General features: G+C 45.8%; 22 non-coding genes across 22 annotated transcripts in view; 11 read left to right on the forward strand and 11 right to left on the reverse strand.

Moving 5' to 3' along the window:
* Trnac-gca (transfer RNA cysteine (anticodon GCA)) overlaps positions 1-50 on the forward strand; it is a 72-nt gene extending 22 nt beyond the window's left edge. The window contains exon 1 of the tRNA in view: positions 1-50. This exon is cut by the window's left edge and continues 22 nt beyond it. This is a non-coding gene — a tRNA (tRNA-Cys).
* Positions 51-448: 398 nt separating this feature from the next.
* Positions 449-532, reverse strand: Trnal-cag (transfer RNA leucine (anticodon CAG)). Its single transcript has one exon. It is a non-coding gene; the product is annotated as a tRNA-Leu (tRNA).
* Positions 533-897: 365 nt separating this feature from the next.
* Trnac-gca (transfer RNA cysteine (anticodon GCA)) lies at positions 898-969 on the forward strand. Its single transcript has one exon. It is a non-coding gene; the product is annotated as a tRNA-Cys (tRNA).
* Positions 970-1367: 398 nt separating this feature from the next.
* Trnal-cag (transfer RNA leucine (anticodon CAG)) lies at positions 1368-1451 on the reverse strand. The gene has a single exon. It is a non-coding gene; the product is annotated as a tRNA-Leu (tRNA).
* A 365-nt stretch (positions 1452-1816) lies between these two features.
* Trnac-gca (transfer RNA cysteine (anticodon GCA)) lies at positions 1817-1888 on the forward strand. Its single transcript has one exon. It is a non-coding gene; the product is annotated as a tRNA-Cys (tRNA).
* Positions 1889-2286: 398 nt separating this feature from the next.
* Trnal-cag (transfer RNA leucine (anticodon CAG)) lies at positions 2287-2370 on the reverse strand. Its single transcript has one exon. It is a non-coding gene; the product is annotated as a tRNA-Leu (tRNA).
* A 365-nt stretch (positions 2371-2735) lies between these two features.
* Positions 2736-2807, forward strand: Trnac-gca (transfer RNA cysteine (anticodon GCA)). The gene has a single exon. It is a non-coding gene; the product is annotated as a tRNA-Cys (tRNA).
* Positions 2808-3205: 398 nt separating this feature from the next.
* Trnal-cag (transfer RNA leucine (anticodon CAG)) lies at positions 3206-3289 on the reverse strand. Its single transcript has one exon. It is a non-coding gene; the product is annotated as a tRNA-Leu (tRNA).
* A 365-nt stretch (positions 3290-3654) lies between these two features.
* Positions 3655-3726, forward strand: Trnac-gca (transfer RNA cysteine (anticodon GCA)). Its single transcript has one exon. It is a non-coding gene; the product is annotated as a tRNA-Cys (tRNA).
* Positions 3727-4124: 398 nt separating this feature from the next.
* Trnal-cag (transfer RNA leucine (anticodon CAG)) lies at positions 4125-4208 on the reverse strand. The gene has a single exon. It is a non-coding gene; the product is annotated as a tRNA-Leu (tRNA).
* Positions 4209-4573: 365 nt separating this feature from the next.
* Trnac-gca (transfer RNA cysteine (anticodon GCA)) lies at positions 4574-4645 on the forward strand. The gene has a single exon. It is a non-coding gene; the product is annotated as a tRNA-Cys (tRNA).
* A 398-nt stretch (positions 4646-5043) lies between these two features.
* Positions 5044-5127, reverse strand: Trnal-cag (transfer RNA leucine (anticodon CAG)). The gene has a single exon. It is a non-coding gene; the product is annotated as a tRNA-Leu (tRNA).
* Positions 5128-5492: 365 nt separating this feature from the next.
* Trnac-gca (transfer RNA cysteine (anticodon GCA)) lies at positions 5493-5564 on the forward strand. Its single transcript has one exon. It is a non-coding gene; the product is annotated as a tRNA-Cys (tRNA).
* Positions 5565-5962: 398 nt separating this feature from the next.
* On the reverse strand, positions 5963-6046 carry Trnal-cag (transfer RNA leucine (anticodon CAG)). Its single transcript has one exon. It is a non-coding gene; the product is annotated as a tRNA-Leu (tRNA).
* A 365-nt stretch (positions 6047-6411) lies between these two features.
* Trnac-gca (transfer RNA cysteine (anticodon GCA)) lies at positions 6412-6483 on the forward strand. Its single transcript has one exon. It is a non-coding gene; the product is annotated as a tRNA-Cys (tRNA).
* A 398-nt stretch (positions 6484-6881) lies between these two features.
* Positions 6882-6965, reverse strand: Trnal-cag (transfer RNA leucine (anticodon CAG)). Its single transcript has one exon. It is a non-coding gene; the product is annotated as a tRNA-Leu (tRNA).
* Positions 6966-7330: 365 nt separating this feature from the next.
* On the forward strand, positions 7331-7402 carry Trnac-gca (transfer RNA cysteine (anticodon GCA)). Its single transcript has one exon. It is a non-coding gene; the product is annotated as a tRNA-Cys (tRNA).
* Positions 7403-7800: 398 nt separating this feature from the next.
* Trnal-cag (transfer RNA leucine (anticodon CAG)) lies at positions 7801-7884 on the reverse strand. Its single transcript has one exon. It is a non-coding gene; the product is annotated as a tRNA-Leu (tRNA).
* A 365-nt stretch (positions 7885-8249) lies between these two features.
* Trnac-gca (transfer RNA cysteine (anticodon GCA)) lies at positions 8250-8321 on the forward strand. The gene has a single exon. It is a non-coding gene; the product is annotated as a tRNA-Cys (tRNA).
* Positions 8322-8719: 398 nt separating this feature from the next.
* Trnal-cag (transfer RNA leucine (anticodon CAG)) lies at positions 8720-8803 on the reverse strand. Its single transcript has one exon. It is a non-coding gene; the product is annotated as a tRNA-Leu (tRNA).
* Positions 8804-9168: 365 nt separating this feature from the next.
* Trnac-gca (transfer RNA cysteine (anticodon GCA)) lies at positions 9169-9240 on the forward strand. The gene has a single exon. It is a non-coding gene; the product is annotated as a tRNA-Cys (tRNA).
* Positions 9241-9638: 398 nt separating this feature from the next.
* Positions 9639-9722, reverse strand: Trnal-cag (transfer RNA leucine (anticodon CAG)). The gene has a single exon. It is a non-coding gene; the product is annotated as a tRNA-Leu (tRNA).
* Between the last annotated feature and the right edge of the window lie 278 nt (positions 9723-10000).

Here is a 10000-nt window from a genome sequence, read left to right on the forward strand (position 1 = left end):
GCATTCGACTGCAGATCGAGAGGTCCCCGGTTCGATCCCGGGTGCCCCCTCTATATGTTTTTTTTCGCTGAATCAGTCATCAGTGAAGGAACAAGGAAGTCACACGAATCATACCAGACTCAGGCAATCCCATTTTGGACAGAGGAGTGTCTTCTTACTAGAAGAAGTGTGCAACTAAACCGAAACGATTCCAACTTTGTGCCATGCATCCATAAATACAAACTAGAAGACTCAGGTAATCCCATTTTGGACAGAGGAGCGTCTTCTCACTAAAAGTAAGTGTGCAACTGAATAGAAACGATTCCAACTTTGTGCCATGCATCCATAAATACAAACTAGAAATTTCAGTTCATACCCAAGCTAATTCTGACGACACGGGATGCTGATGACTTTCCTTGATTGACAAAACAATACCAAACAGGTGACAGTTGAAGAGGACAAAAAAAGTTGTAAGAAGTGGGATTCGAACCCACGCCGGGAGAACCCGACTGCGACCTGAACGCAGCGCCTTAGACCGTTCGGCCATCCTGACTGCTGGTAGCCTGTACACACCTGTATAAAGTATATCAGCGAGAGTCCTATGTATTGGTTTGGACACGGAAAATGCATTCCACCCACATTGAAAATATGGTCCTAAATCCAGTTTAGACCCTACCAAGGGCGGAAAAGGTGCATATGTAGACTTCAAGGAATGTATTGTGAAACGTTTAATGTATTTAAGTCGCCGTCAAGTGAATGTACTGGACTTACGATGTGGCAGGAAGAAAGGTGGGGATATGGCGTGAGCCCCAGCATGCTTTGCTGGGTGTCAGATGCGGTCAGACTGTTATGTCTTGTGCACGAGCATTTACTGACTTGATTGTTATTACCTGCATTTATCGTGACAGCACATGTGACGGGGGTATAGCTCAGTGGTAGAGCATTCGACTGCAGATCGAGAGGTCCCCGGTTCGATCCCGGGTGCCCCCTCTATATGTTTTTTTTCGCTGAATCAGTCATCAGTGAAGGAACAAGGAAGTCACACGAATCATACCAGACTCAGGCAATACCATTTTGGACAGAGGAGTGTCTTCTTACTAGAAGAAGTGTGCAACTAAACCGAAACGATTCCAACTTTGTGCCATGCATCCATAAATACAAACTAGAAGACTCAGGTAATCCCATTTTGGACAGAGGAGCGTCTTCTCACTAAAAGTAAGTGTGCAACTAAACAGAAACGATTCCAACTTTGTGCCATGCATCCATAAATGCAAACTAGAAATTTCAGTTCATACCCAAGCTAATTCTGACGGCACGGGATGCTGGTGACTTTCTTTGATTGACAAAACAATACCAAACAGGTGACAGTTGAAGAGGACAAAAAGAGTTGTCAGAAGTGGGATTCGAACCCACGCCGGGAGAACCCGACTGCGACCTGAACGCAGCGCCTTAGACCGCTCGGCCATCCTGACTGCTGGTAGCCTGTACACACCTGTATAAAGTATATCAGCGAGAGTCCTATGTATTGGTTTGGACACGGAAAATGCATTCCACCCACATTGAAAATATGGTCCTAAATCCAGTTTAGACCCTACCAAGGGCGGAAAAGGTGCATATGTAGACTTCAAGGAATGTATTGTGAAACGTTCAATGTATTTACGTCGCCGTCAAGTGAATGTACTGGACTTACGATGTGGCAGGAAGAAAGGTGGGGATATGGCGTGAGCCCCAGCATGCTTTGCTGGGTGTCAGATGCGGTCAGACTGTTATGTCTTGTGCACGAGCATTTACTGACTTGATTGTTATTACCTGCATTTATCGTGACAGCACATGTGACGGGGGTATAGCTCAGTGGTAGAGCATTCGACTGCAGATCGAGAGGTCCCCGGTTCGATCTCGGGTGCCCCCTCTATATGTTGTTTTTCGCTGAATCAGTCATCAGTGAAGGAACAAGGAAGTCACACGAATCATACCAGACTCAGGCAATACCATTTTGGACAGAGGAGTGTCTTCTTACTAGAAGAAGTGTGCAACTAAACCGAAACGATTCCAACTTTGTGCCATGTATCCATAAATACAAACTAGAAGACTCAGGTAATCCCATTTTGGACAGAGGAGCGTCTTCTCACTAAAAGTAAGTGTGCAACTAAACAGAAACGATTCCAACTTTGTGCCATGCATCCATAAATGCAAACTAGAAATTTCAGTTCATACCCAAGCTAATTCTGACGGCACGGGATGCTGGTGACTTTCTTTGATTGACAAAACAATACCAAACAGGTGACAGTTGAAGAGGACAAAAAGAGTTGTCAGAAGTGGGATTCGAACCCACGCCGGGAGAACCCGACTGCGACCTGAACGCAGCGCCTTAGACCGTTCGGCCATCCTGACTGCTGGTAGCCTGTACACACCTGTATAAAGTATATCAGCGAGAGTCCTATGTATTGGTTTGGACACGGAAAATGCATTCCACCCACATTGAAAATATGGTCCTAAATCCAGTTTAGACCCTACCAAGGGCGGAAAAGGTGCATATGTAGACTTCAAGGAATGTATTGTGAAACGTTTAATGTATTTACGTCGCCGTCAAGTGAATGTACTGGACTTACGATGTGGCAGGAAGAAAGGTGGGGATATGGCGTGAGCCCCAGCATGCTTTGCTGGGTGTCAGATGCGGTCAGACTGTTATGTCTTGTGCACGAGCATTTACTGACTTGATTGTTATTACCTGCATTTATCCTGACAGCACATGTGACGGGGGTATAGCTCAGTGGTAGAGCATTCGACTGCAGATCGAGAGGTCCCCGGTTCGATCCCGGGTGCCCCCTCTATATGTTGTTTCTCGCTGAATCAGTCATCAGTGAAGGAACAAGGAAGTCACACGAATCATACCTGACTCAGGCAATACCATTTTGGACAGAGGAGTGTCTTCTTACTAGAAGAAGTGTGCAACTAAACCGAAACGATTCCAACTTTGTGCCATGCATCCATAAATACAAACTAGAAGACTCAGGTAATCCCATTTTGGACAGAGGATCGTCTTCTCACTAAAAGTAAGTGTGCAACTAAACAGAAACGATTCCAACTTTGTGCCATGCATCCATAAATGCAAACTAGAAATTTCAGTTCACACCCAAGCTAATTCTGACGGCACGGGATGCTGGTGACTTTCTTTGATTGACAAAACAATACCAAACAGGTGACAGTTGAAGAGGACAAAAAGAGTTGTCAGAAGTGGGATTCGAACCCACGCCGGGAGAACCCGACTGCGACCTGAACGCAGCGCCTTAGACCGTTCGGCCATCCTGACTGCTGGTAGCCTGTACACACCTGTATAAAGTATATCAGCGAGAGTCCTATGTATTGGTTTGGACACGGAAAATGCATTCCACCCACATTGAAAATATGGTCCTAAATCCAGTTTAGACCCTACCAAGGGCGGAAAAGGTGCATATGTAGACTTCAAGGAATGTATTGTGAAACGTTTAATGTATTTAAGTCGCCGTCAAGTGAATGTACTGGACTTACGATGTGGCAGGAAGAAAGGTGGGGATATGGCGTGAGCCCCAGCATGCTTTGCTGGGTGTCAGATGCGGTCAGACTGTTATGTCTTGTGCACGAGCATTTACTGACTTGATTGTTATTACCTGCATTTATCGTGACAGCACATGTGACGGGGGTATAGCTCAGTGGTAGAGCATTCGACTGCAGATCGAGAGGTCCCCGGTTCGATCCCGGGTGCCCCCTCTATATGTTTTTTTTCGCTGAATCAGTCATCAGTGAAGGAACAAGGAAGTCACACGAATCATACCAGACTCAGGCAATACCATTTTGGACAGAGGAGTGTCTTCTTACTAGAAGAAGTGTGCAACTAAACCGAAACGATTCCAACTTTGTGCCATGCATCCATAAATACAAACTAGAAGACTCAGGTAATCCCATTTTGGACAGAGGAGCGTCTTCTCACTAAAAGTAAGTGTGCAACTAAACAGAAACGATTCCAACTTTGTGCCATGCATCCATAAATGCAAACTAGAAATTTCAGTTCATACCCAAGCTAATTCTGACGGCACGGGATGCTGGTGACTTTCTTTGATTGACAAAACAATACCAAACAGGTGACAGTTGAAGAGGACAAAAAGAGTTGTCAGAAGTGGGATTCGAACCCACGCCGGGAGAACCCGACTGCGACCTGAACGCAGCGCCTTAGACCGCTCGGCCATCCTGACTGCTGGTAGCCTGTACACACCTGTATAAAGTATATCAGCGAGAGTCCTATGTATTGGTTTGGACACGGAAAATGCATTCCACCCACATTGAAAATATGGTCCTAAATCCAGTTTAGACCCTACCAAGGGCGGAAAAGGTGCATATGTAGACTTCAAGGAATGTATTGTGAAACGTTCAATGTATTTACGTCGCCGTCAAGTGAATGTACTGGACTTACGATGTGGCAGGAAGAAAGGTGGGGATATGGCGTGAGCCCCAGCATGCTTTGCTGGGTGTCAGATGCGGTCAGACTGTTATGTCTTGTGCACGAGCATTTACTGACTTGATTGTTATTACCTGCATTTATCCTGACAGCACATGTGACGGGGGTATAGCTCAGTGGTAGAGCATTCGACTGCAGATCGAGAGGTCCCCGGTTCGATCTCGGGTGCCCCCTCTATATGTTGTTTTTCGCTGAATCAGTCATCAGTGAAGGAACAAGGAAGTCACACGAATCATACCAGACTCAGGCAATACCATTTTGGACAGAGGAGTGTCTTCTTACTAGAAGAAGTGTGCAACTAAACCGAAACGATTCCAACTTTGTGCCATGTATCCATAAATACAAACTAGAAGACTCAGGTAATCCCATTTTGGACAGAGGAGCGTCTTCTCACTAAAAGTAAGTGTGCAACTAAACAGAAACGATTCCAACTTTGTGCCATGCATCCATAAATGCAAACTAGAAATTTCAGTTCATACCCAAGCTAATTCTGACGGCACGGGATGCTGGTGACTTTCTTTGATTGACAAAACAATACCAAACAGGTGACAGTTGAAGAGGACAAAAAGAGTTGTCAGAAGTGGGATTCGAACCCACGCCGGGAGAACCCGACTGCGACCTGAACGCAGCGCCTTAGACCGTTCGGCCATCCTGACTGCTGGTAGCCTGTACACACCTGTATAAAGTATATCAGCGAGAGTCCTATGTATTGGTTTGGACACGGAAAATGCATTCCACCCACATTGAAAATATGGTCCTAAATCCAGTTTAGACCCTACCAAGGGCGGAAAAGGTGCATATGTAGACTTCAAGGAATGTATTGTGAAACGTTTAATGTATTTACGTCGCCGTCAAGTGAATGTACTGGACTTACGATGTGGCAGGAAGAAAGGTGGGGATATGGCGTGAGCCCCAGCATGCTTTGCTGGGTGTCAGATGCGGTCAGACTGTTATGTCTTGTGCACGAGCATTTACTGACTTGATTGTTATTACCTGCATTTATCCTGACAGCACATGTGACGGGGGTATAGCTCAGTGGTAGAGCATTCGACTGCAGATCGAGAGGTCCCCGGTTCGATCCCGGGTGCCCCCTCTATATGTTGTTTCTCGCTGAATCAGTCATCAGTGAAGGAACAAGGAAGTCACACGAATCATACCTGACTCAGGCAATACCATTTTGGACAGAGGAGTGTCTTCTTACTAGAAGAAGTGTGCAACTAAACCGAAACGATTCCAACTTTGTGCCATGCATCCATAAATACAAACTAGAAGACTCAGGTAATCCCATTTTGGACAGAGGATCGTCTTCTCACTAAAAGTAAGTGTGCAACTAAACAGAAACGATTCCAACTTTGTGCCATGCATCCATAAATGCAAACTAGAAATTTCAGTTCACACCCAAGCTAATTCTGACGGCACGGGATGCTGGTGACTTTCTTTGATTGACAAAACAATACCAAACAGGTGACAGTTGAAGAGGACAAAAAGAGTTGTCAGAAGTGGGATTCGAACCCACGCCGGGAGAACCCGACTGCGACCTGAACGCAGCGCCTTAGACCGTTCGGCCATCCTGACTGCTGGTAGCCTGTACACACCTGTATAAAGTATATCAGCGAGAGTCCTATGTATTGGTTTGGACACGGAAAATGCATTCCACCCACATTGAAAATATGGTCCTAAATCCAGTTTAGACCCTACCAAGGGCGGAAAAGGTGCATATGTAGACTTCAAGGAATGTATTGTGAAACGTTTAATGTATTTACGTCGCCGTCAAGTGAATGTACTGGACTTACGATGTGGCAGGAAGAAAGGTGGGGATATGGCGTGAGCCCCAGCATGCTTTGCTGGGTGTCAGATGCGGTCAGACTGTTATGTCTTGTGCACGAGCATTTACTGACTTGATTGTTATTACCTGCATTTATCCTGACAGCACATGTGACGGGGGTATAGCTCAGTGGTGGAGCATTCGACTGCAGATCGAGAGGTCCCCGGTTCGATCCCGGGTGCCCCCTCTATATGTTGTTTCTCGCTGAATCAGTCATCAGTGAAGGAACAAGGAAGTCACACGAATCATACCTGACTCAGGCAATACCATTTTGGACAGAGGAGTGTCTTCTTACTAGAAGAAGTGTGCAACTAAACCGAAACGATTCCAACTTTGTGCCATGCATCCATAAATACAAACTAGAAGACTCAGGTAATCCCATTTTGGACAGAGGAGCGTCTTCTCACTAAAAGTAAGTGTGCAACTAAATAGAAACGATTCCAACTTTGTGCCATGCATCCATAAATGCAAACTAGAAATTTCAGTTCACACCCAAGCTAATTCTGACGGCACGGGATGCTGGTGACTTTCTTTGATTGACAAAACAATACCAAACAGGTGACAGTTGAAGAGGACAAAAAGAGTTGTCAGAAGTGGGATTCGAACCCACGCCGGGAGAACCCGACTGCGACCTGAACGCAGCGCCTTAGACCGTTCGGCCATCCTGACTGCTGGTAGCCTGTACACACCTGTATAAAGTATATCAGCGAGAGTCCTATGTATTGGTTTGGACACGGAAAATGCATTCCACCCACATTGAAAATATGGTCCTAAATCCAGTTTAGACCCTACCAAGGGCGGAAAAAGTGCATATGTAGACTTCAAGGAATGTATTGTGAAACGTTTAATGTATTTACGTCGCCGTCAAGTGAATGTACTGGACTTACGATGTGGCAGGAAGAAAGGTGGGGATATGGCGTGAGCCCCAGCATGCTTTGCTGGGTGTCAGATGCGGTCAGACTGTTATGTCTTGTGCACGAGCATTTACTGACTTGATTGTTATTACCTGCATTTATCGTGACAGCACATGTGACGGGGGTATAGCTCAGTGGTAGAGCATTCGACTGCAGATCGAGAGGTCCCCGGTTCGATCCCGGGTGCCCCCTCTATATGTTTTTTTTCACTGAATCAGTCATCAGTGAAGGAACAAGGAAGTCACACGAATCATACCAGACTCAGGCAATCTCATTTTGGACAGAGGAGTGTCTTCTTACTAGAAGAAGTGTGCAACTAAACCGAAACGATTCCAACTTTGTGCCATGCATCCATAAATACAAACTAGAAGACTCAGGTAATCCCATTTTGGACAGAGGAGCGTCTTCTCACTAAAAGTAAGTGTGCAACTAAATAGAAACGATTCCAACTTTGTGCCATGCATCCATAAATACAAACTAGAAATTTCAGTTCATACCCAAGCTAATTCTGACGGCACGGGATGCTGGTGACTTTCCTTGATTGACAAAACAATACCAAACAGGTGACAGTTGAAGAGGACAAAAAGAGTTGTCAGAAGTGGGATTCGAACCCACGCCGGGAGAACCCGACTGCGACCTGAACGCAGCGCCTTAGACCGTTCGGCCATCCTGACTGCTGGTAGCCTGTACACACCTGTATAAAGTATATCAGCGAGAGTCCTATGTATTGGTTTGGACACGGAAAATGCATTCCACCCACATTAAAAATATGGTCCTAAATCCAGTTTAGACCCTACCAAGGGCGGAAAAAGTGCATATGTAGACTTCAAGGAATGTATTGTGAAACGTTTAATGTATTTACGTCGCCGTCAAGTGAATGTACTGGACTTACGATGTGGCAGGAAGAAAGGTGGGGATATGGCGTGAGCCCCAGCATGCTTTGCTGGGTGTCAGATGCGGTCAGACTGTTATGTCTTGTGCACGAGCATTTACTGACTTGATTGTTATTACCTGCATTTATCGTGACAGCACATGTGACGGGGGTATAGCTCAGTGGTAGAGCATTCGACTGCAGATCGAGAGGTCCCCGGTTCGATCCCGGGTGCCCCCTCTATATGTTGTTTCTCGCTGAATCAGTCATCAGTGAAGGAACAAGGAAGTCACACGAATCATACCTGACTCAGGCAATACCATTTTGGACAGAGGAGTGTCTTCTTACTAGAAGAAGTGTGCAACTAAACCGAAACGATTCCAACTTTGTGCCATGCATCCATAAATACAAACTAGAAGACTCAGGTAATCCCATTTTGGACAGAGGATCGTCTTCTCACTAAAAGTAAGTGTGCAACTAAACAGAAACGATTCCAACTTTGTGCCATGCATCCATAAATGCAAACTAGAAATTTCAGTTCACACCCAAGCTAATTCTGACGGCACGGGATGCTGGTGACTTTCTTTGATTGACAAAACAATACCAAACAGGTGACAGTTGAAGAGGACAAAAAGAGTTGTCAGAAGTGGGATTCGAACCCACGCCGGGAGAACCCGACTGCGACCTGAACGCAGCGCCTTAGACCGTTCGGCCATCCTGACTGCTGGTAGCCTGTACACACCTGTATAAAGTATATCAGCGAGAGTCCTATGTATTGGTTTGGACACGGAAAATGCATTCCACCCACATTGAAAATATGGTCCTAAATCCAGTTTAGACCCTACCAAGGGCGGAAAAGGTGCATATGTAGACTTCAAGGAATGTATTGTGAAACGTTTAATGTATTTACGTCGCCGTCAAGTGAATGTACTGGACTTACGATGTGGCAGGAAGAAAGGTGGGGATATGGCGTGAGCCCCAGCATGCTTTGCTGGGTGTCAGATGCGGTCAGACTGTTATGTCTTGTGCACGAGCATTTACTGACTTGATTGTTATTACCTGCATTTATCCTGACAGCACATGTGACGGGGGTATAGCTCAGTGGTGGAGCATTCGACTGCAGATCGAGAGGTCCCCGGTTCGATCCCGGGTGCCCCCTCTATATGTTGTTTCTCGCTGAATCAGTCATCAGTGAAGGAACAAGGAAGTCACACGAATCATACCTGACTCAGGCAATACCATTTTGGACAGAGGAGTGTCTTCTTACTAGAAGAAGTGTGCAACTAAACCGAAACGATTCCAACTTTGTGCCATGCATCCATAAATACAAACTAGAAGACTCAGGTAATCCCATTTTGGACAGAGGATCGTCTTCTCACTAAAAGTAAGTGTGCAACTAAACAGAAACGATTCCAACTTTGTGCCATGCATCCATAAATGCAAACTAGAAATTTCAGTTCACACCCAAGCTAATTCTGACGGCACGGGATGCTGGTGACTTTCTTTGATTGACAAAACAATACCAAACAGGTGACAGTTGAAGAGGACAAAAAGAGTTGTCAGAAGTGGGATTCGAACCCACGCCGGGAGAACCCGACTGCGACCTGAACGCAGCGCCTTAGACCGTTCGGCCATCCTGACTGCTGGTAGCCTGTACACACCTGTATAAAGTATATCAGCGAGAGTCCTATGTATTGGTTTGGACACGGAAAATGCATTCCACCCACATTGAAAATATGGTCCTAAATCCAGTTTAGACCCTACCAAGGGCGGAAAAGGTGCATATGTAGACTTCAAGGAATGTATTGTGAAACGTTTAATGTATTTACGTCGCCGTCAAGTGAATGTACTGGACTTACGATGTGGCAGGAAGAAAGGTGGGGATATGGCGTGAGCCCCAGCATGCTTTGCTGGGTGTC

Source organism: Haliotis asinina, chromosome 6 (assembly GCF_037392515.1).
Source record: "Haliotis asinina isolate JCU_RB_2024 chromosome 6, JCU_Hal_asi_v2, whole genome shotgun sequence".
In the NCBI taxonomy this organism is placed as follows: Eukaryota; Metazoa; Mollusca; class Gastropoda; order Lepetellida; family Haliotidae; genus Haliotis; species Haliotis asinina.